General features: G+C 39.4%; 1 protein-coding gene across 10 annotated transcripts in view; it reads left to right on the top strand.

The window, feature by feature from the left end:
* Positions 1-22,617, top strand: part of ENTPD1 (ectonucleoside triphosphate diphosphohydrolase 1) — a 207,694-nt gene that overhangs the window by 62,576 nt on the left and 122,501 nt on the right. The gene's annotated exons all lie outside the window — the stretch shown is intronic.

Raw genomic sequence — 22,617 nt, forward strand, 5'->3', positions numbered from 1 at the left:
TTTCAAAATGCTGAAAGTTTCTTGAGATATGTGGGGGAGTTTTATGTGGGGGACAGAGTGGGGGACGGGGACGGGTAGAGGGAGGAAATAGAATAATTCTATCTTAAAAGGGCAGGTCACATCTGACTACATTTAGATTTTGTCTAAAAACTACAAGAGCAGCCTGGTTTGCACAGATGGTGTGCAGTCTCTATCTTTTACCTCTTTTGGGCATTTTCTGCCAGGACGGAGAGCCAGCTGCTTGCCAGCGTGTGAGAGCCAGGAAGAATCTCTGCAGCAGTGAGGGAGTATAGGGTTGTAAACCTTCTTCTCCTCCTTCTTTATCATCTCTAACTTCTAACATTCCCACATGCTTATACCGTATAGAACATGGAAGAATAGCATGAGTAGCCAACATATTTCTTAATACTTACAATAATGATAGCTGTTAATGTTGACTAAGTCTTTATTCTGTGTTGGGAGCTGTACCTAGCATATTACATGTGCTACTTACTTGTCACATGAACCTTACAAGTGCTATCATTGACATTCCCATTTTCCAGATGGCATAATTGAGGTACTGAGAGGATAACTCGCCTTGAGATCTCATAGTTAGTAAGGGCTGAGTGTGGATGGAGGTGGTCTGAGGCAGGGCTGGTGGGCTTTTCCACTCCCCAATACTGTTTCTCTGCTTTTTCTGGTGCCCTGACATTGTGGATTTCAGGTTTGCAAATCCTTGAAGCTACTGGGGAAGTGATACTGGTAAAATCTTAAGTCTGTGAAGGAATTTGTACTTTGCACTCAAGTTCACATACATTTTCCTCATTTGGTGCTCATGGCCATTCTCTATGAAAAGCAGGTATTGTTATTATGGTCTTTTGCAAAAAGGAGAAACTGAGGTCAGAAGGGGTTAGTTTGGTGACACCAGTCACAGCTAGTTGTCAAAAGTCTGGACTGGGGGGCTGGATGTGGTGGCTTGCACCTGTAATCCCAGCACTTTGGGAGGCCGAGGTGGGCGGATCACCTGAGGTCAGGAGTTCGAGACCGGCCTGGCCAACATGATGAAACCCTGTCTCTACTAAAAATACAAAAATTAGCTGGGTGTAGTGGTGTGCGCCTGTAGCCCCAGCCACTTGGAAGGCTGAGGTAGGAGAATCACCTGAACCCGGGAGGCAGAGGTTGCAGTGAGCTGAGGTTGCACCACTGCACTCCAGCCTGGGCGAGAGTGAGACACTGTCTCAAAAAAAAAAAAAAAAAAAAGGTTTGGACTGGATCTGAAACCCTCTGCTTCTGGTTTTTCTTCCAACCTACAGAGCAGACCCAGTCATCTCTGAACGTCTGTCCCCACCCCAAGCTGCGCCTTATTGAGTTGCTTTCAGTTCCCCAAAGGAACTGCATCTTTCCTCAGACTGAAGCTAGGCGCTTTCTTCTGTTTTAAGGGCCTGTCTGGTACTCTGCTTCCCCTTTAGTCTGGAGCCGAGCTGCCTGGGTTTGAATTTCAGCTCCACCATTTACTGTGTGCCTTAGTTTCATCATCTGTAACATGAAGAGAATAACAGTAACATCTATCTTCCAGGGTTGTGGTAAGGACTGAATGAGGGATTCATGCAAAGTTTTTAGAACAGGGCCTGATATATAGTATTGCTAAATAAATATTAACATTTGCTATCACTGCTTGAAGCCTCATATTGGGTGTTATTCCCCTTTAAGCCTTCTCTAATCCTTCAAGTCTAGATTAGCCCCCATCTTGGATGCTTCTATAGTACCTCATCAGTTATGCCTAAGGTGGCACTCATCATACTTGTCCATGCTCCTGCCCTCTGCATCACCTTCTCTCCCTTCCAATTATATTTTCTGTATTCACCTTTAGATCTGCAGTGTCTAGTGCAATTTTATTTTTAGTCTCTAAACTTATGACAACTTTCTCATCAGTGTGGGCAGAGTGGTGGGAGAGGGGCCTCAGTCATGATAGGGGTACAGGAGGTAGCCACAGAGGATGACCATATAGCAGTCATAGAGGGCCAGAAGCCATGCAGGAAGTGGACAGATGCTGAGTACTGATTCAGGAAGAGCACATGTCATTCAGCAACCAATGGTTAAGGTGTCAGGTTTCAATGAACTTCTCCATGAGGTCTGTGAGGTCCTCTGACGTACTTATTGTGGGTCAGCTTGACAGCCACATTCATCAGCCCCTGGGACAGGTTCTTGAATTTGGTGTTCCTCTCAGAGAACATCTCAAGCTTTCCTTAGAAGGTGGTACACACCAGGCTCTTGTGCAAGTCCAAAAGGTCCTTGTCAGCCATTAGCACCTTGAGTTCCCTAATGGGAACTCAATAAATATTTAGTAAGTGAAGCATTATTATTTTAGCTGATGCTCATTTGAGACCTTCAAGAGGCTTGTTTAAAAGGGGACCTTTGAGTTTGCAGTAGGGTTCCCCACTGGTACATATAGATCTTTGGCACAATCTGTAAAGACGTCCCTCTATGTGGATACACTGAAAAACAAAATGCATCCCTCTGGGTGGATGATTTTCAGAGCTAATGTAACCCCATGCCAGGGCACCCTGTTGGGCAAGTGAAGCTCTGGCTGAACTTCAGCCCCTACTCCCTGCTCAGCCAAGGGCCAAACTGGAGATTTCAGATGCCTCATAGCCAACTTTGCTTTCTCTGAACAGAACATCTGGTTCCATAAATAGTGTCTTTCTAGCCCTACTTTATAGCAACCTTGCTGTCTGAGATAATGTACTCTGGTAATGAAATAAAAACAAACACTACAGAAGTTGGCCCTGGGAAAAATCATAAAGTACGCTATGGTTTTTTCCAGCACCCTCCCTTTCCTCTTCCTGGCATACCTTCAAACCATTTTGACAAATATTATTGTGTGTCTACCATTTGTAAGTTCCCATGCCACACAGATCCTTGGATAAACAGTTTGCTCACGGTCTAGTGGGGAAGCCTAATAATAATAGCTGGGAAGTGCTAATAATAATAGCTAACATTGATTATTTATTATGTGCCAAACATTGTAATGTGTGTTGTCTCATGTAATCTTTACAAAAATTCCATGATATTGGTTTCTGCATCTTCCAGCTGTGGAAGGAGGTCATTTGGTTAAGGTCACACAGCTAATAATAGGCAGAGGGGAAATTTTGACTGATGTGGTTAGGCTGCAAAGTCTGGGATCCTAATGGATACGTTCTACCTCCTCAAGAGCTGTAATGTAAGTCTAAACAAAGTGCCATGACACAGTGGTGCACGCTTGTAGTTCCAGCTACTCAGGAGGTTGAGGCAGGAGGATAGCTTGGACCCAGGAGTTTGAGGCTGTAATGTGCTATATTTGCACCCGTGAATAACCACTGCACTCCAGCCTGGGCAACATGATGAGACTTTGTCTCTAACAAAATAAAAATAAAAAATAATAATACAAGAGAAAGTGCCATGAGAAGCAGAATAGGGAGCGATGGCTTCTGGAGAAACTTCTCAAAGGATGGGACACTTCAGTTGGATCTAGAAAGATGAGTAGAATCTGGTGCCCATGGCAAGCCCCTTCACCCTCCCAGCAGTGCTTGAAGATCTTTTCTCTCTTTTACCTTAACTATAGTGTAGATTTAAGAGTAAAAAGCCCCCTTTTTCCCCAAGCTCTGAGCAGTCAACCTACTTACATGTCCATCTTGGAGATTTGAAGGCAGAAGTACAGAGTTTATCCTTCACTATGGGTCGTGTAATCAAATAAGCCTTTACAAAGCAATCAGCTGCACATTAAATGATTTCCTTAATCATGATTGCACTGCGGGGTAATAACATACATCTGGTAAACAGTTTTTATAAATCATTGTGATTGGTATTGCCTTTACTTGGTCAAATTGCATTTTGAGAGTGCTTTCCCTCTTGTGTTGTCTTTTTGGTTGTTTCTCCGCTCTTTATAACTGGTAATGGTACTCAAGGGCACTAGCGTTTAATCTCACCAACTACTGTCCAGAGGTGATGGGCTCCATCTGTGTAGAGTGAAGGTGAGGCCTGGAGTAAATTACATAGAGTTTATTTTATTTTATTTTTATTTTTTTGAGACGGAGTCTCGCTTTGTCGCCCAGGCTGGAGTGCAGTGGCGCGATCTCAGCTCACTGCAAGCTCCGCCTCCCAGGTTCACGCCATTCTCCTGCCTCAGCCTCCCGAGTAGCTAGGACTACAGGCGCCTGCCACTACACCCGGCTAATTTTTTGTAATTTTTAGTAGAGACGGGGTTTCACTGTGTTAGCCAGGATGGTCTCGATCTCCTGACCTCATGATCCGCCCGTCTCGGCCTCCCAGAGTGCTGGGATTACAGGCGTGAGCCACCGCGCCCAGCCATAGAGTCTATTCTTTTAAGTACTTCGGAGGAAGGCCAAAATCAAGGGCAGCCCCTGTGGTGAAGAATCACTAAATGTTTTGATGGTTTGGTGAAGTGTGCAAGAGTGGAGTCACTTGTTTGTCTTGGTGATTTTGGTGTGTGTGTGCATGTGTGTGTGCATATGTTCTGAAGCAGTGCTTCTCAAACTTTAGCATGGGTATGTATCATTAGAGAACTTGTTAAAAATGCAGATTCTGATCCAATAGCTCTGAAGTAGGTCTACATTTCTAACAAGTTCCCAGGCGATGATAATGCTGCCCCTCCACAGACCACACTTTGACTGGCAATGTGGCAGGGTCATCGCATGCCTTAGTCTCAGGGCTTATTTTGGTACTAAATGACCAAGCTCTTCCCACCCTCTACTCCCTCACCAAGCTGCCACTTCTAGTCACTGGTCAGCTGTCATTGCAGGATGATGGGAAGCCTAATTCATTTATTCATTCAGCAAATATATGCCCTAGAACAGGAAATTGAGGCTCCCAATTTGCCAAATCCTAGAAACTGGAATCTTCAGCACACAAAAACTACTGTTACACAAAAAGGCCTTGTGTTAGATTTCCTGCATGTCTCCACCTTTTCTCCATGGCTCCAAGCTTCCCTAAACTTCCCTTATTCTCTGCCTTCAACTTGAGAAGTACTGGAGCAGAATGTGTGGCTGCCTGCAGAATCTTGTGCTGGGTGTTGGAGTCCTAGGGAGCTAGAGGTAGCAGGGACTCAGGGCTCTGAGACTGGCAACAGTGTGCCTGAGGCATTGTCTACGCTCTGCAGAAGAAAGGTGGGAATAATTCTAGGAGCAAAGCAAGGAAAGTGGGTGCAGAGAGAACCGATGGAATTTCTTTAGGCTTGAAAACTTGAGGGGGTTGTGAAGAGAAAATAAGTTGTTGGAGAAAAAAATCCAGAGTAGAGGTTGTCTGACATGTATGAAACATGCTGTTTTTGTTAGAATATCAAAGTGACTTTAGAGACCGACAATGGCAGTACATGCCCTGTTACACAAAGAGGTGTTTCCTTCCATAACCACTGCTTGGTTTAAAAAAATTTAAAAAGAAGCAAAAAAAAAAAAAAAAAAAAAAAGAAGTGTTTCCTTTTGATTCATAGGAAGGATGTAAAGCATTGCTTTATGTCCGTGAGGATACAAGTAACATAGCACATGCCCATTAAAGAAAACATGATACTATAGATTACAGTAGGGAAGAAAAACAATCACTTGTAATATTTTGGTGCCATTTCCTGGCAGTTTTTTTTTTTTTTTTTTACTATGCCTGGGTTGTTTCTCTCATTTGGCATTCACTTGAATAGGACCTTGAAAAGTTATGAGATGGCACCATGATCATTAGGCTATATATGCAGTTTTAAAGCCTGGTTTTACTGTAGCAGTGAAGCACATGTATTTTCCATTTTATAGCGTGGTCTTTGTTAGCGTAATTTTTATAGTCACATAGTTTATTTAACAGTTCTCCTGTTATTGAATATTGAGGATGTTTCCATTTCCAATAAATGTCTTCGTGCAGGAAGTTTTTTCCATATGTAGGATTGCACTCTGAGGACAGGATCCCAGAAATAGACTTACTAGATTGAAACTTGTTAATGTTTTTTAAAGTTCTTGATTACTGTTGCCAGGTTGCATTCCCAAAGGTTGGGCCCTTCATGCTCTCAAAAGCAGTTCCTGTTTTGCGGCATCCCTGACAGCTTTGGTGTTTTTGTTTTTAAATAATTTTATCAATTTTTAGATTGTTTTAGTTTGTATTTCTTAGTTACAGTAAATTTGACATTTTTCACGATATACTTCTTTTGTATACTTTTCACATCCTTTTCCTGTTTATTATAATACTTATTTGGATTTGATGTTTTTAATCAACTTATGTGCATGCTTTATCATATAAAGGTATTCAAGTTTTCCTGCCATACTTATAATAGTTTTTCTGTATTTATTTATTTATTTATTTATTTATTTTTGTTATGACGGCGTTTCACCATGTTGCCCAGGCTGGTCTCAAACTCCTGGACTCAAGTGATCTGCCTGCCTAGGCCTCCCAAAATGCTGGGATTACAGGTGTGAGCCACCACACCCGGCCTCTGATAGTTTTTCTGAATCTGTTCTTACTGTGAATAGATCCAACACATTTTTATAGGTGGTGTCATCATTTTCTAAATAGTTTGACATCACATTTTTATTCTCTGTAGCCCAGAATATTACTTTTAAAAGATTGTAAATGATTTTTATTTTTGTTTGCCATTATAATTAATTTTTCATTTTTTCCATGATGGTTAGAGAATATGGCTTTATAATTTCTGAGGTTTCCTTGTAACTAAGCATATAGTGGATTTGTGTAAATCTATGAACACTTGTGAAGAAGCTGTATGTTTTTAGGATATAAAATTGGATATTTATTAATCAATCCAGTCTTTTCAATTATATGGTAATTTATCTCCAACCATAATATTCTCTGATGGGTAGAGAGGAGCTTAGTCCTACCAACACCTTGATTTCAGTCCAGTGAAACTGATTTCAGCCTTCAGACTTCCAGAACTGTAAGAGAATAAATGTGTGTTGTTTTAAACCACTGAGTTTTTTATGGTAATTTGTTATAGCAGGCAAAGAAAACGAATACGGTAAGTGTTTAATGAAAGAAAGTGCTGGTGGCTTTAGTTAGTTAACACACAGGCTTATAGTGGACATTGGTTCACACACTATTCTAATCACCTTACAGATGTTAATTCAGTTCTCCAACCATCCAAGGAGGTTGGTATTATTTACTGTTAAATAACTCAATTGTTAAAGTCTCTCAGTTGGTAAGTGTTGAAGTTGAGATTCAAATCCATAGTTGTTGATCTTATTATCTGGAGACACAATTCACATATCATACGATTCGCCAACTTAAAGTTGACAATTCAGTGGTTTTAGTATATTCACAGGATTGTGTACCACCACCACAATCAATTTTGGAACACTTTATCACCCTGAAAAGAAACCTCATACCTATTAATGGGCACTCCCCATTTCCTCCCTACATGGCCCCCACTGTTCTGAGTCCTAGGAAAACACCAATCTACTTTCTGTCCCCACAGTTTTGCCAATTCTGGACATTCATTTCATAGCATATATCCCATTGAATGTATATACCACATTTTATTCATCAGTTGATGAATATTTGGATTGTTTTTACTTTTTGACATTATGAATAATGCTGCTGTGAGCATTCATGGACAAGTGTTGGTGTGGACTTGTTTTTAATTTCTTTTGGTTATATACCTAGGAGCAAAATTGCTGGGTCACTTGTATGTCTATGTTTAACCATTTGATGAACTGCCAGACTGTTTTCCAAAGTAGCTGGACCATTTACATTTCCACCAGCAATATATGGTGATTCCAATTTCTCCATATCCTTGCCAACACTTTTTATTACCTATCTTTTATTATAGCCTTCCTAATGAGTGTGAAGTAGTATCTCATTGAGGTTTTGATTTGTATTTCCCTGATGGCTGATGGTTTTGAAAATCCATTCATGTGTTTAGTGGGCATTTGTGGATCTTTTTTGGAAAAATGCCTGTTCAGATCCTTTGCCCATTTTTTTTTTTTTTTTTTTTTTTTGAGGTGGAGTTTTGCTCTTGTTGCCCAGGCTGGAGTGTGATGGTGTGATTTTGGCTCACTGCAACCTCCACCTCCTGAGTTCAAGCAGTTCTCCTGCCTCAGCCTCCGGAGTAGCTGGGATTACAGGCATGTGCCACCACACCCGGCTAATTTTGTATTTTTAGTAGAGACGGGCTTTCACCATGTTGGCCAGGCTGGTCTCGAACTCCTGACCTCAGGTGATCCACCTGCCTCGGCCTCCCAAAGTGCTGGGATTACAGGCGTGAGCCACCACGCCTGGCCTCTTTGCCCATTTTTTAAATGGGTTTACCTTTTTATGATTGAGTTGCAATGATTCCTTATATATTCCCTTTTCAGATATATGATTTCCAAAAATTTTCTCCCATTCTGTGGGTTGTCTTTTCACTTTCTTGATAGTGTTGTTTGCAGCACAAAATTTAAAAGTTTTAAATTTTGATGATATTCAATCTATAGTTTCTTTGGTTCTTATGCTTTTGTTGTCCTATCTAAGAAACTATTGCCTAATCCAAAGTCATGAAGATATACATCTATATTTTCTTCAAAGAGCTACATAGTTTTAGCCCTTGCATTTAGGTTTTTAATCCACTTTGAGTTAGTTTTTGTATATGTTATGAGGTAGGGGCCAAACTTCATGTTTTTGTGTGTGAATATCTAGTTGTTCCAGCACCATTTGTTGAAAAGATTATTATTTTCTCCAGTGAATTGTTTTGGCACCCTGTTGAAAATCAATTTCCCATAAGTGTGAGCGTTTTTTTCTAGACTCTCAGTTATATTCCATTTCTTTATATATCTAGCCCTATGTCAATTCCACATTTCTTGATACTACAGCTTGGTAGTAAGTTTTGAAATCAGGCAGTGTGAGTCCTCCAATTTCATTTTATTTTTTAAATATTGTTTCGGGTATTATGGGTCCCATTAACTTCCACATGAATTTTAAGATCAGGTTGTCAACTTCTGCAAGGAAGCCAGCTGAGATTTTGATAAGATTGCATCAACTGTAAATCTATTTAGAGAATATTGCCATCTTAAAAATATTAAATCTTCTAATCCATGAACATATGATGTCTTTCTGTGTATGTAGGTCTTACTTAATTTCCTTAAGTAATATTTTGTAGTTTTCAGAGTGTAACTTTTGTATTTCTTTTGTTAAATTTATTCCTAAGTATGATTTTCTTTTTGATGCTATTATAAATATAATTGTTTTAAAATTTCATTTTTGGTTTGTTATCATAGATTTACTTTTTTGTTGTTGTATTAATTTTTTTATTTTAAAATGACTTCAAAATTACAGAAAAGTTACAAGAACAATTTAAAGAGCATTTCACAAGTATTCACCAATTTAAAAAATTCTGCCACATTTATCATTCTCTCTTCCCTTTTATATCTCTCCCACACACAACAGTCACATATAGTATTGTTCCTGAACCATTTGAGAATAAGTTGTATATATTATGTTCCTTTACCCCTAAATATTTCAGTATGTATTTCCTAAGAACAAAGATTTTCTCTTATATAACCACAGTACAGTAGTCAAACTCAGGAAATCTAACACTGATAGAATACTTTCAATTGTAGTCCATAATCAAATTTTGTTAATTGGTCAAACAATTGTTATCATAGATTTACTTTTAACCTCAATTACGCTCAATACTGTATACCTCATAAGTTCTTAGATTCTTTAACAGTGCTTCAAATAATAATGACTTCATGCTCTTAATGCAATTAAGATTCATTTAATTCAATACAATTGTCTGTTGTCTATTTACCTCTACTCATATTTTGTATGTTTTTGCAGTTCATATTTTGATAAAATATTGAAATAACTCTTTTTATCTACTTTTTTAGTCCTAAATTCTATTCCCCCTTCTCATTTGGCTGATATATTTTGTCCATCTTTATTTTTAATCTTTCTAAATCCAATTTGATTCTCTGTTTTAATAAAGGAATGTAAACAGTTCACATTTATTTTATCTGCCTTTTCTCATTTTATTCTCTTTAGTGTTTAATGTTTTTTTCTGTTATGCTTTTTGCTATACAGACTCTGGACTTTGTTATTTGTTTTTATATTTCCACAAAGCTGTGAATAACGGACATCTTACTTTTAATTGTACTTGTAGCAATCTTTTTTTTTTTTTTTTTTGAGGCAGGGTCTTGCTCTGTCACCTAGGCTGGAGTGCAGTAGCATAATCATAGCTCAATGTAACCTTGAACTCCTGGGCTCAGGTGATCCTCCTGCCTCAGCCGATCCTCCTGCCTCAGCCTTCCGAGTAGCTAGGGCTACAGGCGTGCACCACCATACCCAGCTGATTTTTTATTTTTTGTAGAAACAGGGTCTTGTTATGTTGCCCAGGCTGTGGAAATAAAAGAAAAGCATTCCATCCTGGCTAACATGGTGAAACCCCATCTCTACTAAAAATACAAAAAAAATTAGCCAGGCGTGGTGGTGGGCGCCTATAGTCCCAGCTACTCGAGAGGCTGAGGCAGGAGAATGGCGTGAATCTGGGAGGCAGAGCTTCAGTGAGCCGAGATCATACCACTGCACTCCAGCCTGGGAGACAGAGCGAGACTCCATCTCAAAAAAAAAAAAAAAAGAAAGAAAAAAGGAAAGCAAAACATTCCTGAGCTTAAATTTATCTTAATATCAAAGTGAAATTAGTAATTTTTGACCCCATTATGAGAGAAGGATTAAGAGTTTTTGTGTCCCTGTGTCCTCCTTTTTCTTATTTTAAATATTTAATTTGATAATGTTATAAATTCAAATAGTAAAAATTATGTTAGTCACTTATTTCACAGTATTTTTTCTCTTTATTTGGATATTAATAATCAAATTCATCCATCCATGAATTTAATGAATTTTAATACAGTTCTTATCTCACTATGCCTTTCCCCATTCTTGGGTCCCTAATCTTGATTCCTTTCATAATGATCTATCTAGTAAGCATATTAATTTTTAGAAAGGGGATCAGTGTTATAAAAGAGAGACAACTTCTCTTAAATATAGCAATCTTTCCCCCTCAAGTCATTGGAAATATTCCTCCATTGTCTTGAGAAGTTTGATGCTGTAAAGAAGTTGCTATAGTTTGAATATGTCCCCCAAAAAGCATATGTTCAAAACTTAATCCCCAGTATAACAATGTTGGGAGGCAAGACCTACTGGGAGGTGCTTGGGTCATGAGGGATCCACCCTGATGAATGGATCAATGCCAATAATAAAAGGATTTGAAGCTGTGAGTTTGTTCTCTTGCTCTTATGCTCTCTTGCCCTTTGCTTTCTGCCATGGGATGACACAGCAAGAAGGCCCTTGCCAGATGCTGGCCCCTTGATCTGGAACTTCCCAGCCTCCAGAACTGTGAGCCAAATAAACTTCTGTTGTTTATAAATGACTCAGTCTGTTGTAGCAGCACAAAACAGACTCAGAAGTTGAGGACAACTGTTTTTTAGCCTGAATGGTTTTTGTTCCCCATTTCTGAAATCTACAACTTTCACAATAAGATAACTGGGTATAGACTTCCTTTCAAAAATTTTTGCCTGGGATATGGTAAACCCTCTTGATTTCCAAATTTAGGACTTATTTAGGAGCAAGAAAGATTTCTTCTGTCACAACTTTGATTAATGCTCCTGTTTTGTTTGTTTGTTTTTTTCTTCTTCAGGGACCTATTTGGATCTCTTATCTCTAAATTGCCTGCCTGTGGCCTGCCTGCCTGCCTCCTTCCCTCTTTCTTTCTCTTTCCCTCTCTTTCTTCTTTCTTTCTTTTCTTTCTTTTCTTTTTTCTTTCTTTCTCTCTCTCTCTCTTTCTTTCTCCTTCCTTCTTTATTCCTTTCATTTTCTTCATTTATTTTTCATTGCATTCTGAGACTATTTTCCTAAGAATTTCCTCTATATCACTGATTCAATTTTCCTTAACTATCTCCTGTATAAACTTTCATTCAGTTACAGTGTTTTTGGCTTCCATGAAATCTTTTATTTTAGCTTGTTTATGGCAACATCCTCTTGTACAGAGTTCAAAAAAACAAACGATTTCCATCTATTCCTGCTTCATATCTATTTTAGAGGCAAGCTTTTCCTTCATTGTTCTTTCTATTTTCTTGCAAAATTTATTTAATCTAAGGCCTTATCCTTGAAAGAAAAGAGATTCCTTTTGTATGTATGTATGGGTGAATGTGTTTTTCACCTTATCCTAAAAAGTATTTAAGGATGTATTAGGGGAGATTTATCCCAGTCTAACGTTGATATGGATGGAATGCATAGTCTGCCCATGGCTCCCTTAGGTTCTGTTCAGGTCTTGGAAAAATGCAATCACCAAATGCTAGATCCCCATCTAAGTATGAGAAGACATCTAAATCCTCCAGGCAGAAAAGTTCACTCAGACCCAGGAAAGAAGGCAAAAGTCTCGCCATGTACAGTAGTCATGTTCCAGAAGATAGAGTGACTAGGGCTGTCAGAGTTCTGTCAATATGGTTGTCCAGAGGCATAAAGGCATTCAGGAAGGAGCCTTTGCTCCTTCCCCACTGAGAGCAAACCTCTGTTGAATTAGGGAGTGAGCTCCTGTTCCACTGCTTAGCAGTTTTCCTCAGCCTTTTTTTGGATATCATTTCTAAGATCTCTTTAGACTTGTGGTAGCATATGGCTGCTACTGTGGCTGTTTCTGTGAAGAACATTCCACGCAGAGGAACCAACATGTACAAAGTCCTGAGGAGAAATTAAGTGTTTAAGAAACAACAAAGAATCCAGTGTGGTTGGAGTGGAGAAAGCAAGGAGGTGAGAGCTGAGAGGTAGGTTTGGCCTAAACAGAATGTCTAGCATCCTGCAGGCCACTGTATAGCCTTTGGCTTTTACTTATAGAGCAATGGGAAACCACTGTGAGTGTTGAGCACAGGAGTGACTTTATCCAATTCACGTTTTAATAGGATCACTCTGGCTGCATTGTAGAGAACAGACATAAAGGGATATAAGCAGAAGAGAGACTAGTTGGGAGACTACTGCAGTAATACAGGTAAAAGATGATGGTGTCCATTTCCAGGTAGTAGCAGTGGACATGGTGAAAAGGGATTGGATTTGGGATCTAATAGAGCCAATAAAATCTCCTAGTTGGATTTGGATGGGAAACAAGAGAGAAGGAAACTTGACTCCAAGGTTTTGGGCCTTCCAAGAAACTAGAAGGATGGAGTTGCCTTGAGATGAGAAGACTGTAGGAGGAATAGTTTTGAGTGGGAAGATCAGGATCTCGGTTTTGGGTGTGTTAATGTTCCGATGCCTATTTGACATGGGTCTTTCAAATAGAGCAGATGGATATACAAATTTGGAGTTTGGGGAAGAAGACTGGACTTGAGATATAAATTTAGGTCATCAGATGGTGTTTAAACTGAGTGAGACAGGATTTAAATCCAATGAGACTGGGTAAGTGAGTGTAACTAGAAAAAAAAAAAAACGACAATGCTCTAAGGACTGAGCCGGATGCTCCAACTTTAAAGGTTGGGGATAGGAAGAGAAACCGTCCAAGAAGATTGAGAGAGAGAGAGAGAGTGAGTGAGTGAGTGTGTGTGTGTGTGTGTGTGTGTGTGTGTTGGAGTGGGGGAAGGGGGATAAACTAGGTAGGTGAGTATGGTGTCCTGGGAGCCATCGGAGAAAAGTGTTTCAACTGGGTCTAACTGGGTCTAATGCTGCTCATGGGTAAAATAAGATGAAACTGAGAATTGACCCTGGCATTTGGCACAGTGAATGTTGAAAGTTGTTAGTAAAGATTTCACAGGTAGAGGAAGTCTTTTAGGGATGGAAATATTTACAGAGAGGTGTGTAACTTCCTGGTGCTGATGTCCATCCAGACTGCAGACATTTTCTGTGAAAGAAAAGCCAGAGGCCTTTCAGGGCCAGGAAGTATGGTCTTTTTCAATTGTGTTTTTCTCAAAAAGCTTGCCCTAAGATTCACATTGTGAAGACAGCCCAAACTCCAGGCCCCTACCTACTGTTACTCTTCCCAGAACTGCCTTATGGCTTCAGAGAGCAGATCTGTTTGCAAAACTAATGGAGGATTAGGGCTGGGGAGGAGTAGAAGATCACATTTCAAATGTGGTGTAGGTATCTATGCATTTGGCATTTTAAAAAGACTCAGTGGATTTTAGTGCTAGGAGAGACTTAAATATCCTCAAATCTCTTAATTAAAATGAAATCAATTGCATTTGCTGTTTTAATTACAAAAATAATACAAGTTTATAACAAAATTTAGAATATATAAAGAATAAATAAGAAAATAAAAATTTGTGTAAGTTTACTACTCATAACTCTGTCATATGACTTTTTAGTCTTTCTCTTGTTCCCTCTCTTTGGCTTACTTTTTATTGTTTTTTAGTATTTATTTTCTACAAATTTGGATCCATGTTATGCATACCAATTGTAATCCTCAATTTTACTTTACAGTTTGTCGTGACAATTGAATGGCTTTTACCATATGATCTTTTAATGGCTGCATATAATATTCCATCATTTGAACATGTACCATATGTCTATTTAACCATTTCCTTTTGGGAAACATTTGAGAAACTTCCAGTTACTTTCCAAATTATTTTTCAAAAACATTTGCAAGTTATTTTCCAAATATATAATTATATTATAACTTCTGTGGATTAATCTCATTTCACATCTTTGACAGTTTCCTTAGGATCAATTCCTAAAAGTAGAATTTCCAAATTTCTTTCCAAATTTCAGCAGTGTATGAGTGATAGAAACATTGAAGTCCTGAGGTGGGAAGGAATGTGCTCATGTTGCACAACTGGTTGGTGGCTGAGTGTGCCCAGTTCCCTTGCCTTTTTGAAAGAGCCCCTCTCCTTTTCTTCCTACCATGCTTTCTGTAGCATTTCAGCCTCCTTTTAGTGATGTCCCATATGACTCCTTGGACCTTGATGACATTTAACCTTTTCCTGAAAACTCTTGGCTCCCACTTATCCCAAACTAGTCCCCCAGTGTATCTCTGGGCATGAACTCTGAACAATTAGAGATGTCCTTTTTCATGAGAGAAGATGTACAGTTCTCAGATACATTTTCTCTTTAGGGGTACAAATGTTTTCCCATTAGTCAAGAACTGCCACCCATTAGATATTCCTTCATGTATCCGAAGGCTTCCTGGAGTTTTCCTGACTTCTTTTTAGCTTTACTGGTCATATATTTTCTCTCTAAAATCTTACTCACTGTAGTACAGACATACTTTAAAGTTATTGCAAGTTTTGTTCCAGACCGCTACAAAGGAAGTAACGTGATTAAAAGAGTAGTATGAATTTTTGGTTTGCCAGTGCATATAAAAGTTATGTTTACACTATACTGTATCTATTAAGTGTACAATAGCATTATGTTTAAAAAAATGCACCTTAATTAAAAATACTTTATTGCTAAAAAAATGCTAACAATCATCTGAACCTTCAGTGAGTGGTACTCTTTTTGTTGGTGGAGAGTCTTGCCTTGATGTTTATGTTGCTGACTTATCAGGAGTTGGTTGCTGAAGGTTGGAGTGGCCGTGGCAATTTATTAAAAGAAGACAACAATGATGTTTACCACATTGAATGACTCTTCCTTTCATGACAGATTTCTCTGTAGCATGTGGTGCTGTTTGATAACATTTTACTAACAGTAGAACTTCTTTCAAAATTGGAGTCAATCCTCCTCCAGCACTCTTGCTGTTTCATTGAGCAAGTTTACATAATATTCTAAATACTTTGCTGTCATTTCAACAATGTTCACAGTATCTTCCCCAAGAGTAGATTCCATCTCAAGAAACCACTTTCTCTGTTCATCCATAAGAAGCAACTCCACAACTGTTCAAGTTTCATCATGAGATTGCAGCCATTCATTCACATCTTCAGGCTCCACTACTAATTCTAGTTCTCCTGCTGTTTCCATCACTTCTGCAGTCACTTTCTCCACTGAAGTCTTGAGCCCCTCCAAGTCATTCATGAGGGTTGGAGTCAACTTCTTCCAAACTCCTGTTAATATTGGTATTTTGACCTCCTCCCATGAATCATGAATGTTCTTAATGGCACCTAGAATGGTAATTTTTGTCCAGAAGGCTTTCAATTTACTTTGCCCAGGTCCAACAGAAAAATCATTATGTTATGATAGCTATAGCCTTACTAAATGTATTTCTTAAATGAGACTTGAAAGTCAAAATTACTTTGTTTTGTGTTGCTATAAAGGAATACCAGAGACAGGGAAATTTATAAAGAAAGAAAGTTTATTTGGCTCACAATTCTGATGGCTTGAAAGCTCAAGATTGGGCATCTGGCAAGGGTTTCAGGCTGCTTCCACTCTTGGAGGAAGGTGAAGGGGAGCCAGAGTGTGCAGAGATCACATGGTGGGAGAGGAAGCAAGGTATAGAGAGGCCGGTGCTAGCCTCTTTTTGACAACCACTCTCATGGGAACGAATAGAGTAAGAATTCACTCACCCCCAAAGAAGGTCATTGATCTATGCATGAGGGATCTGCCCCCATGACCAAACACCTCCCATTTGGCCCCACCTCTAACACTGGGGATAAAATTTCAGTATGAGGCTTGGAGGAGACAAATATCCAAACCGTAGCACTCCTTGATCCATAGACTGCAGAATGGATGTTGTATTAGCAGGCATGAAAACATTTATCTTCTTGTATATCTTCATCAGAGCTCTTGGATGACTAGGTGCATTGTCAATGGACAGTAATATTTTGGAAGGAATTTTTTTTTTCTGAGAAGCAGACATCAACAGTGGGCTTAAAATATTCAGTAAACCTTACTGTAAACAGATTTATGGTCATCCAGCCTTTTTTGTTCCATTTATAGAGCACAGGCAGAGCAGATTTAACATAATTCTTAAAGGCCCTAGGATTTTCAGAATGGTCAATTAATAATGGCTTAAACTTAAAGTCACTAGCTTCATTATCCTTTAACAAGAGAGTCATCCTGTCCTTTGAAGCTTTGAAGCCATCCTTTTTTATGGCTGCATAGTATTCCATGGTGTATATGTGCCACATTTTCTTAATCCAGTCTATCACTGATGAACATTTGGGTTGGTTCCAAGTCTTTGCTATTGTGAATAGTGCTGCAATAAACATACATGTGCATGTGTCTTTACAGTAGCTTGATTTATAATCCTTTGGGTAGATACCCAGTAATGGGATTGCTGGGTCAAATGGTATTTCTAGTTCTAGGTCCTTGAGGAGTTGCCACACTGTCTTCCACAATGGTTGAACTAGTTTACACTCCCACCAACAGTGTAAAAGCGTTCCTATTTCTCCACATCCTCTCCAGCGTCTGTTGTTTCCTGACTTTTTAATGATTGCCATTCTAACTGGTGTGAGCTGGTATCTCATTGTGGTTTTGATTTGCATTTATCTGATGACCAGTGATGATGAGCATTTTTTCATGTGTCTGTTGGCTGCATAGATGTCTTCTTTTGAGAAGTGTCTGTTCATATCCTTTGCCCACTTTTCGATGGGGTTGTTTTTTTCTTGTAAATTTGTTTAAGTTCTTTGTAGATTCTGGATATTAGCCCTTTGTCAAATAGGTAGATTGCAAAAATTTTCTCCCATTCTGTAGGTTGTCTGTTCACTCTGATGGTAGTTTCTTTAGCTGTGCAGAAGCTCTTTAATTAGATCCCATTTGTCTATTTTGGCTTTTGTTGCCATTGCTTTTGGTGTTTTAGTCATGAAGTCCTTGCCCATACCTATGTCCTGAATGGCATTGCCTAGGTTTTCTTCTAGGGTTTTCCTGGTTTTAGGTCTAACATTTAAGTCTTTAATCCTTCTTGAATTAATTTTTGTATAAGGTGTAAGGAAGGGATCCAGTTTCAGCTTTCTACATATGTCTAGCCAGTTTTCCCAGGACCATTTATTAAATAGGGAATCATTTCCCCATTTCTTGTTTTTATCAGGTTTGTCAAAGATCAGATGGTTGTAGATGTGTGGTGTTACTTCTGAGGCCTCTGTTGTGTTCCACTGGTCTATCTCTCTGTTTTGGTACCAGTACCATGCTGTTTTGTTTACTGTAGCCTTGTAGTATAGTTTGAAGTCAGGTAGTGTGATGCTTCCAGCTTTGTTCTTTTTGCTTAGGATTGTCTTGGCAATGTGGGCTCTTTTTTGGTTCCATAGGAACTTTAAAGTAGTTTTTTTCCAATTCTGTGAAGAAAGTCATTGGTAGCTTGATGGAGATGGCATTGAATCTACAAATTACCTTGGGCAGTATGGCCATTTTCACGATATTGATTCTTCCTATCCATGAGCATGGAATGTTCTTCCATTTGTTTGTGTCCTTTTTTATTTCGTTGAGCAGTGGTTTGTAGTTCTCCTTTAAGGGGTCCTTTACGTCCCTTGTGAGTTGGATTCCTAGGTATTTTATTCTCTTTGAAGCAATTCTGAATGGGAGTTCACTCATCATTTGGCTTTCTGTTTGTTATTGGTGTATAAGAATGCTTGTGATTTTTGCATATTAATTTGGTATCCTGAGACTTTGCTGAAGTTGCTTATCAGCTTAAGGAGATTTTGGGCTGAGACAATGGGGTTTTCTAAATATACAATCAGGTCATCTGCAAACAGGGACAATTTGACTTCCTCTTTTCCTAATTGAATACCCTTTATTTCTTTCTCTTGCCTGATTGCCCTGGCCAGAACTTCCAACACTATGTTGAATAGGAGTGGTGAGAGAGAGGGCATCTCTGTCTTGTGCCAGTTTTCAAAGGGAATGCTTCCAGTTTTTGCCCATTCAGTATGATATTGGCTGTGGGTTTGTCATAAATAGCTCTTATTATTTTGAGATATGTTCCATCAATACCTAGTTTATTGAGAATTTTTAGCATGAAGGGCTGTTGAATTTTGTCGAAGACTTTTTCTGCCTCTATTGAGATAATCATGTGGTTTTTGTCTTTGGTATATTCTGTTGATTTGGGTGGAGAGTTCTGTAGATGTCTATTAGGTTTGCTTGGTGCAGAGCTGAGTTCAAGTACTGGATATCCTTGTTAACCTTCTGTCTCATTGATCTGTCTAATATTGACAGTGGGGTGTTAAAATCTCCCATTATTATTGTGTGGGAGTCTAAGTCTCTTTGTAGGTCTCTAAGGACTTGCTTTATGAATCTGGGTGCTCCTGTATTGGGTGCATATATATTTAGGATAGTTAGCTCTTCTTGTTGAATTGATCCCTTTACCATTATGTAATGGCCTTCTTTGTCTCTTTTGATCTTTGTTGGTTTAAAGTCTGTTTTATCAGAGACTAGGATTGCAACCCCTCCTTTTTTTTGCTTTCCATTTGCTTGTTAGATCTTCCTCCATCCATTTATTTTGAGCCTATGTGCGTTCCTTGCACATGAGATGGGTCTCCTGAATACAGCAGACTGATGGGTCTTGACTATATCCAATTTGCCAGTCTGTGTCTTTTAATTGGAGCATTTAGCCCATTTACATTTAAGGTTCATATTGTTATGTGTGAATTTGATCCTGTCATTATGATGTTAGCTGGTTATTTTACCCATTAGTTGATGCAGTTTCTTCCTAGCATCGACAGTCTTTACGATTTGGCATGTTTTTGCAGTGGTTGCTACCGGTTGTTCCTTTCCATGTTTAGTGCTTCCTTCAGGAGCTCTTGTAAGGCAGGCCTGGTGGTGACAAAATCTCTCAGCATTTGCTTGTCTGTAAAGGATTTTATTTCTCCTTCACTTATGAAGCTTAGTTTGGCTGGATATGAAATTCTGGGTTGAAAATTCTTTTCTTTAAGAATGTTGAATATTGGCCCCCACTCTCTTCTGGCTTGTAGAGTTTCTGCTGAGAGATCCACTGTGAGTCTGATGGGCTTCCCTTTGTGGGTAACCCGAACTTTCTCTCTGGTTGCCCTTAACATTTTTTCCTTCACCTTGGTGAATCTGACAATTATGTGTCTTGGGGTTGCTCTTCTCAAGGAGTATCTTTATGGTGTTCTCTGTGTTTCCGGAATTTGAATATTGGCCTGCCTTGCTAGGTTGGGGAAGTTCTTGTGGATAACATCCTGAAGAGTGTTTTCCAACTTGGTCCCATTCTCCCCATCACTTTTAGGTACACCAATCAAATGTAGATTTGGTCTTTTCACATAGTCCCATATTTCTTGGAGGCTTTGTTCATTTCTTTTTACTCTTTTTTCTCTAAACTTCTCTTCTCACTTCATTTCATTCATTTGATCTTCCATCACTGATACCCTTTCTTCCATTTGGTTGAATTGGCTAATGAAGCTTGTGCATGGGTCACATAGTTCTCATGCCATGGTTTTCAGCTTGGTCATTTAAGGTGTTCTCTACACTGTTTATTCTAGTTAGCCATTTATCTAATCGTTTTTCAAGGTTTTTAGCTTCCTTGCGATGGGTTCGAACATCCTCCTTTAGCTTGGAGAAATTTGTCATTACTGACCTTCTGAAGCCTACTTCTGTCAGCTCGTCAAAGTCATTCTCCATCCAGCTTTGTTTCTTTGCTGGCGAGGAGCTGTGATCCTTTGGAGGAAAAGAGGCCCTCTGGTTTTTAGAATTTTCTGCTTTTCTGCTCTGGTTTCTCCCCATCTTTGTGGTTTTAATCTACCTTTGGTCTTTGATGTTGGTGACCTACAGATGGGGTTTTAGTGTGGATGTCCTTTTTGTTGATGTTGATGCTATTCCTTTCTGTTTGTTAGTTTTCCTTCTAACAGTCAGGTCCCTTAACTGCAGGTCTGTTGGAGTTTGCTGGAGGTCCTCTCCAGACTCTGTTTTTCTGGGTATCACCAGCAGAGGCTGCAGAACAGCAAATATTGCAGAACAGCAAATATTGCTGCCTGATCCTTCCTCTGGAAGCTTTGTCCTAGAGGGGTGCCCGCCTGTATGAAGAGTCAGCTGGCCCCTACTGGGAGGTGTCTCCCAGTTAGGCTACATGGGGGTCAGAGACCCACTTGAGTAAGCAGTCTGTCTGTTCTCTGAGCTCAAACACCATGCTGGGAGAACCACTGCTCTCTTCAGAGCTGTTAGACAGGGATGTTTACATCTGCAGAAGTTGTCTGCTGCCTTTTGTTCAGCTATGCCCTGCCCCCAGAGGTGGAGACTACAGAGGCAGTAGGCCTTGCTGAGCTGCGGTGGGCTCTGCCCAGTTCGATCTTCCAGGACACTTTGTTTACCTACTCAAACCTCGGCAATGGTGGATGCCCCTCCGCCTGCCAGGCTGCTGCCTCGCAGGTTGATCTCAGACTGCTGCACTAGAAGTGAGCAAGGCTTTGTGGGCATGGGATCCGCTGAACCAGGTGTGGGATATAATCTCCTGCTGTGCCATTTGCTGAAACTGTTGGAAAAGCACAGTATTAGGGCAGGAGTGTCCTGTTTTTCCAGGTACCATCTGTCATGGCTTCCCTTGGCTAGGAAAGGGAAATCCCCTGGTCCCTTGCGCTTTCCAGGTGAGGCGATGTCCCGCCCTGCTTCAGCTCGTCCTCCGTGGGCTGCACCCACTGTCCAACCAGTCCCAATGAGATGAATCAGGTACCTCAGTTGGAAATGCAAAAATCACCTGTCTTCTTTGTCAGTCATGCTGGGAGCTGCAGACTGGAGCTGTTCCCATTCAGCCATCTTGGAACCAAGATGTTTCTAATGACAGACAGGGAAAAGAAAACTGACAAGACCCAGGCAGTTGACTTGACTCTTGTTAGAGCTCAACAGGTGGTTTGTAGTTGAGGAAGTGTCAATGGCTAAAAGATACGAGAAAATATCCAACTTCACTGGTAGGCAAACAAAGTAAACTAAAACAATGAGGTACTATTTTTCACATACCTAAAAGCAAAGTTTTTTTTCTTAATATCCAGTGTTGTTGAAGATGTGGGGAAACTAATATTCCCTAACTGTTGGCTAGAATGCAATGGATAAAATTTGACATTTTGCTCTACTTTTTAGGATATGTCCTCAACCTTATCTTTTAACCTTTTTGTTAAAATTTCTTATTTTGGTTATTACTGTTTAAATTTCTAAAAGCTTGTTTTTATTTTCTGATAGTTTATTTAAATAAAATTGTACACTTTTTTGGTATCATGGATGCAATATTTTCTCCTCTCTCTGATGATAGTAATTAATGTTTTCTTCTTTGTTTCCTCTGTTTTTTTAACTGTGTTTTTAACTTTTCATTTATGTCTTTCATGTTGAAGCCTTTTCACATATTATCTTACTTAATCTTCACTCAGTTCTATCAGGTTAATATTATTATCCTTGTTTTATAGTTAATGAGTCTTAGAGAGTGTATCATTGTTTTATTTCTCTTACCATGGGCAGCTGAAAAAATTGTTGGTCATAGACCAAAAGTACTGGTCACAGACCAGCCAAATCCACAGTCCAGCTTCTTAATCTAGTTGGATTCTCCGTTGAATCCTTAAAATCTCTCCTCACCACCTCCCTAACCCCAACACTTGTCTCATTATATTAGACAACTTTGTTAGAATTTTTTCCAAGTTGAATTAAAGTCTTTCTCCTTCCCTTTACCTTTCCACTGTCATTAGAACTAGTTCTGCCCTGTAGACCATAGAGATCCTCTCCCATTTCTACATCTCCTTCCATAGGAGATAGTCCCTCAAATATTTGAAATGATACTGTCATGATTCCTCCACATCTGCCATTCCCCAGCCTGAAGAGGCCTGGTTCTGCCTACTTTATTCTGCA

This window comes from Pan paniscus, chromosome 8 (assembly GCF_029289425.2).
Source record: "Pan paniscus chromosome 8, NHGRI_mPanPan1-v2.0_pri, whole genome shotgun sequence".
Classification (NCBI taxonomy): Eukaryota; Metazoa; Chordata; class Mammalia; order Primates; family Hominidae; genus Pan; species Pan paniscus.